Genomic DNA, 7,407 nt, shown 5'->3' on the forward strand with positions numbered 1-7,407 from the left:
GCAAGTTGGGGGAGGATAATCTCCAGTATGCGATCCCCGGCAAATGTGTCAGAGGACGAAGTTTCTCGATACATTCTAGACATATGACGGGTAGTTAGTTCAACTAATGGTGAAGTGAACAATGAAAGACAATAATAGTAGGGTAATCAGACTGAATCTCTTCGACGATCACAATAATCTTTGTATTCATGTATACATCTGCATATATGATAATGAGTAAAGAAAATACACGTGCGTATAGAAAATACATTTGCGTATCTTGTTTGTTTTGTGATTTTATATATTGATATGGATTTATTTCCGCTTGTGTTTACATATGCGTCTAATACACTTGCATGGATATGGAGGATCGATAGAGTCGAACGACACACCCTCTTCGTAGCGCCGTGCATCATCATCATAATTATCATCATTAAAAGTTTGTTTTTCACATATTTGATGGCGGATCTATTTTAATAATTGAAAACTTGTCATATGTTATGGACATGTGTGCATAAACTTCTCTCTTCCTCTCACTCACATTATGATATCCTTTGCACTATAGGTACGAGGCCTGCAATTTTGGAGGAAGGGTCTAGTCAATTACATTGATCCTAGTGCTTAACTGCTACTTATCTTATCGACCCCGAAAGGATAAAAGGCAAAGTCGACCTCGGCAGAATTTGAACTCAGAAGGTTAAGGCGGACGAAATGCTGCTAAATATTTTGCCCGAAGTGCTAACGATTCTGCCAGCTCGCCATCTTAAACACATCCGCACACAATAATATCGTCATCGTTTAACATTCCTCTTTCTATACTGACATGGGTCGGGTGTTTCGATAGGAACTGACATGCCAGAGAACTGCACCGAACTCCAGTATCTGCTTTGGCATGGTTTCTATAGTTAGGTGTCCTTCATAAAGCGAACCTACTTTAGAGAATGTATTGTGAGTGTTTTTAGTGGTATCAGCATCAGTGAGATTACAAAGACAAGACTCCTCAACTAAGTGAGGTAAAGTATTGAAGGAGGTGAAAGAATGGTAGAAGGGCAGGAACGGATGTCTTGTGGAAGAGGTGAATATATAGCTTCTCCAGAGAGGGAGGGAGGGACAGAGATGGTGAGAGAGGACGTACCTTCAAGGTACAAGGCGCAAATGAGAAAGGATAGCCGCAGAGGAGCAGAAATTGGATAGGGAAATTCGCGAGCGTGACAGATGATTAGAGATCCCCATCTCTAATCATCTGTCACACTCGCAAATTGAGTTGGATCCAGTGAATATCAGTAAGTGGGTGGGGGAATATGAAGGAAATAGGAGTGGGTCAGAGACGAGGAGGAGATAATAAGGGACAATAATAGAGATACAATGTGAAGGTGTAGGGGAAGACATGGTATCATTTACAGTAACTGAGTGTGTGTGTGTGTAATGTTTCCTTGACGTTACCTCCTTCCCTTCAACTCAGCGAATCTGCTGGCATTCCCCTCTTCTCACGCTCCCCATCTTGTCTCTCTCTCTCTCGCACGCGCTCCTCATCTCTGTCTTTTACTCATACTCTATCGCTAATTAACTAACTAATCCTACTTTATATTTATTTCAACACCAATCAACATTTTCTTTTTCTCCGATGACGATTTCTACCTGAAACGTAAGATTTCTATTCCTCACAGCTTGAAATTTATTACACTGTTTCAACTATTTGTATTACCTCTGCTTACCTATAACATCCTTAATTTCCACTCATTCCACTGTTTTATTAAATATCGTAGCGTATTTTTGTCTGTCAATTTACTAATTCTCCCAATCCACCCACGTAAAAGGGCATAAATAAACTGCAAGGTATTTTGTCCGACGTTTTAATGATTCTGTCAATCTGCCATCGATATCAATGAACTGAACTCTGCTTAACTAGAACATCCTTAATTTCCACTCATTCCATTGTTTTACTAAATATCATAGCATAGATATCAATGGAACTCTAACTCAAAAGACTAATTTTGTCATGACACATCTCAGAAATATGTAACGAATAGCTTCCAAATTTCTAAGCCAAGATTCGAAATCGAATCCACATTTTCCTACAAGTTCTCTTCCTAGTGTTCTCGCCTTTTGCACTAGGAAATTTATGGCGTCAGCTGTTACGCTTAAGGTTTCATTGTTTATTTTACCATTTTTAGGTTAAACAGGGTTCATGCTGATTAGAGAAGAAAATCCTTTGTCTAGTCTAATCTAATTTAGTTAGAGAAGATATATATATATATACGCAACCAAAAATCAGTTCTCTCTCTTTGGTCTCTGGTCAGAGATCATCTCTCTTTCTCACTTCAAGTATGTCTTTCGACGCGCAACACAAGAATCCTTATTTTTTCTATCTGCCTTGATTCTCCTACTCTTTTTCTCCCTAGTAGTCACACACAGACGAATTTACTAACTATACAATGGACTATAGAACAACAAATAACCTGTGTGCAACTACAATATAGAAGACAACTAAGACGTTATCTTTACATTATAACGATAATAATAACGATAAAAGGGCCATCTCTACAATCAATTAATATTGTTCTTCACTCATTCATTCGGTACATATATCTCGTTACACTTAACTGTTACAAATATAAAAGAGTAATTTATGTACTATTTTCTTGGAATATCTATCTCATCTGTGATAGCTTAAAAAAAGCCATTGCAATCATTTGTCTTTTCTTCCATATCGCCCTACACATGCAGGTACAAGCACGTTTTATAGAAATTTTGTCAGAATGATTTGGCATGATGTTTAAAGAAATCATTTAAACTGTCTATTGTTAATTTCATTCTTGAAACTACTCAAATATTGTAGTGGATTGCATCTATTTGTAGGTTATTGATTAATTTAAGTCATATCTTCTTTTCGATTGCTTTTATTGTTGGATATGACAAAAAGAGAAATTTTCCATTATTTATTAGGATCCTTTAAGATTAGGAAGATACTAGTCAGTGGGAAAAGTCAATACGGTCAATGTCCTGTGTTTGACGATAAGCCAAGGACAGAGAAGGAATTCCGTAATATACAATTTGGATGGGATGAAATTTTGATATCTAATACAAGACCTGCGTGTGTGACAATTGCGGTATTGGGAAAAGGAAAGGCAAATTCATCGAGTTGGTTTAAATGGGATAGATATAGAGCCTGTCTAATACAAAAGAGAAGAGACTTTTATAGTAACTATCTTATAAGAGAGGGCTAGATATATACAGCTGTGGACCACTGAATGTAATGTTGATAAGTTAAGGCTAACTTATCTGTCCTGTGATTTTCATGAAATATCTTATTATAGAACTTGATTTCGATTATGTAAAAAAAAAATCTGAATTTATTAATCTATGTTTCTTATTGGTGGTCTCTTGCAGTAGTCTTACAGAAATTAAAAGTTACGGCTAACAAATTCTGTTCTTTTCTAGATCGATCTAACTTCGCAACCTTGCGATAATATCCACTTAAGAACTGACTGGATTGTTTAGTGTAGCTATTCGGTGACCCTAAAGCTCTGATTTTGTTAGAATAGAGTCGTTATGAGTAATTTACATAGACTCCAGTTCTTTCCAGCCTTATCTTTTGTTAGTGGCGTATCGTGGATTTTGGCCGACCTTTACGGTTACCAAATTGACCGCATCCGTCCTTGAATGAAATATTTTTGACTACAGTAAGCACGCACATATAAAGTGGTCGCTCTATGCGGTTCGTGCATCCCACACTATGCCAGTTTTTCGTCCGTTTGTCGCAATGAAGAACTTGGATATATTTCAGCTCCATGATCCTATAAACATTCAATCAATTTTACATTTGACATCCTTCACTTTAATCTATTCTATCGATTTTGGACAGCTGAAAGATTAACTAGACCCAGACAGGACTAGAATCATAAAAACGTTGATTTCAAATTTATTCGCAACGATTATTTGGGAACTTTGTGTCAATAACTATTTTTCAGGATCTGATTGAAAATTATATGAACAACATTATTCCGCTTTATATTCGTATTAACACATTTCTCTTTATATTCGTATTAACGTTTACATAAATAAAAAAAAACGTCTTTATACACACAAACTAAAACAATATTAAACATTATTGATACAGGCATCAAATTTGAGAGAGAAGTATGGTCGATTATATCGTCTCCAGTGTTTGACTGGTACTTTCTTTTAGCGGCTTCGGAAGAATGAAAGATAAAGTTGACTTCAGTGAGATTTGAGCCCAAAACATAAAGAGCATTTTGTCATGCGCTCAAACAATGCCGCTAATACACCACCTTAAATCAAAGTATCATATTAAAGTGCTAACGATAGATCCCTGTGGTGTAAAAAATCTGTTACGTTGTGGAATGAGAATGGTAAAAGTGTGTGTGAGACAGTCAAACGAACGTTACTGGCACTTGCACAACGTTATGGCGCACGTACACACAAACACTCACAGATTACTATTAGCTTATTAGCCTGAAAAGGTTTCTCGTTAGAAGTTTCACCTTCCTTTTTCTGGAAATCCTCATAAAAATTTTTGGCATTTTCTTTTTTACTTACTGCCGTACTTGTCGGTACAAGGGTCGAGTGTGATCTTCGATTCATACACCCTAGAGTAGTTCTATTTTAAGCATCACATTAGATCTATGAAACAATAAAGCCCAAGCAATTATCGGAGTAATTTCTTGAGCGCTTCGCTTAATTTTCTGTATTGTTACATATTATTTCCACTATAAACATTGAAATTTTTTATGTTTTGACAATATGGCTAATTTTCATTCTTGCATCAAACCATTTTAAAATATTAAGTTTAATATCCTGTGTAATCCTTTTACGGTTTTTTTTTTTTTCGCACGACTACCTTTAGTTCCACTCGATGGTTTCTTTACAGACGTCTTGAATTGCAGGTAAATCAAACAGTGGCGGCGATCAACAATAGTCAATAACAAATATGTAGTAAAAAAAAAATAGCTCCAGAACAGAGTAAAAAAATTCTTGTTTTATTCCTATGGAAGTAAGAATAGCAATGAGAAGGTGATAGAGTGAGGTGAGAGGAAGTACTGTATAAGTTAATTGAAGAGTTACCAAGTTCGTAGACACTTCACCCCTTACATATGTGTGTGTGTGTGTAGGTACATGGCTGAGTAGTTGGAGTTTCGGGCTTACAATCGTGAGGTTGTGAGTTCGAATCCCGGACCAGGCTGTGTGTTATGTTCTTGTGTTTATTTCACATTGCTCCAGTTTACTCAACTGTAGAAATGAGTTGCGACGTCACTGATGCCAAGCTGTATTGGCTTTTGATTTTCCCTTGGATAACATCGGTGATATCGAGGTGGGAGGCTGATATGAATAGGCGACTGCTGGTCTTCCACAAACAACCTTGCCCGGACTTGTGCCTCAGAGAGGAACTTTCTAGATGCAATCCCATGGTCATTCGTGAGACTATATATAGTCTTACTAGATATAGAAAAACTATATGTGTGTGTGTGTGTATGTATGTACCCGATCCTCTGAGCTGTTTTCACAGCTACTTTCTTGCGTTCGAAATTCCCTTCATTTCTAAAATACATATTAATGTTTCGCTTAGGCATAACGATACTAATAATCTGGTGTCAGAGTTCTTTATACATATGCTTCAGAATAAAGTATTAGTTAAGTACAGAGCCTTATGCGAAATTAGATAAATGACAAAAGAACAGGAAATCGTGCAATAAACTTCGTCGGTTTACAGCTGTTACTGCTATAACATGTCGTGCACTTCATTTTTGAAACTCCGAGTAAGCTAGGCGGTGATGCACAAGCACTCAGCTCTGAGTGTACGACATTTTATTGCAGAAACAGCTGTAGGTCACTAAAGTTCATTGCATAATTTCCTGTTCCCTTGACATTCATTTAATGTCATATACATTGGGTGCGATGGATAAAGTGTCGCCAAAATATGTTTTCAATTTCGTGCATGCGCATTGTTTGTTTTTGATTTTGACCCTGCTATACATAGAGTAGTAAGGTCGGTTGGACACCAGCATGACGCAGTTTATTCTGCCAGAAATTTGGAAACGACATGATGTACTGCTTGGTATTTGCACAGGAAGCTCCAATACGAACATTTCAGAGTGTTTTGGGTGTCAATCTGAGGACACGTACCGAGAGTGATACAAATCAAATATCCAGCCAACATCATGGTGTTTGGAGTGATCACTAGTGATGGCCACGTTATGCCTCCATTCATCTTCCCACACGACTTCAGAGTCAATACGGAGGCCTACATCAAGTGCCTGGAGGAAGTAGTGCAGCCCTGAGTCAAGAGAGTGACTGCTAGAAGACCCTATATCTAGCAATTGATTTCTGCTCCATGCCACACAAGCAGGAAAACCCTGTCATGGCTGTCAGACAGTTTCTGCGAGCACATTGCCCCTAACATCTGGCCACCTAACTCCCTAGACTGCAACCCCCTTGGGGCGCAGTTGAGCGAGAAACCAACAAAACTCCTTGTAACACCAAAGATGAACTGAGGGCAAGGATTATGGCAGCATTCACCAACTTAAATAAGGAGACCGTGCAGAAGAGTCGCAGGAGATTCCGAAGTCGTCTGGAGGCCGTGGTTGAAGCCAATGGCGACTTTACTGAATAAATTTTCTCATTAGTATTTCAAGATATTATGTAATTTTGGTAATACGTTTGTTAAAATGAGATGTCAGTGTTATTTTCATTTTTGCGTAATTTGGACGACAGTTTATTCATCGCACCCTGTATATATATATATATATATATATATATATATATAGAGAGAGAGAGAGAGAGAGAGAGAGAGAGAGAGGGAGAGAGAGAGAGAGAGAGAGAGGGAATGCTTATTGTGGCCCTAAAATATATACTTAGATGCACGTATAAATTCCGCCTTACACTCTATAAGCGTTTATAGAAACGCATACTCAAACATTTGCATGCAAAAATAGGAGGACGCTAAACAAACATAGAAATAGACATAACACAATCCTGACTTGAGTAAAACTTGTAGGTAGAATTAGTACCTCTTAAACCTAGAAGTTCCTTCTTATTTCCTTTCTCTAAGGCTGTACCTATAATTAATTGGCTCCAATAAGCGTACAATGTACTAACTGAACTCGAATTATACCTTTTCCCATACGACTTTTCGATACACCAGCAAAGATTACAGTTTAAGAAAATTATTTATTTGGGTCAGTTAAGTTTATAATTATACAGTTTTTTGTCTTGTTTGTTATCAAGGGTCCGGGAACAGGAGGTGCAATTGCACCAGCTGAAATTTTATGGTGGTGCAAAATTCAATATTGCACCCCCTGCTTACCTTTCCCAGGCTTAGAAAATAAGAACAAAGAGCTAAAATCTCTAGAAAGATATATTACTGAACTAAAGCATCCTCAACAATATATATATATATATATATATATA

This window comes from Octopus bimaculoides, chromosome 3 (assembly GCF_001194135.2).
Source record: "Octopus bimaculoides isolate UCB-OBI-ISO-001 chromosome 3, ASM119413v2, whole genome shotgun sequence".
Taxonomy (NCBI): domain Eukaryota; kingdom Metazoa; phylum Mollusca; class Cephalopoda; order Octopoda; family Octopodidae; genus Octopus; species Octopus bimaculoides.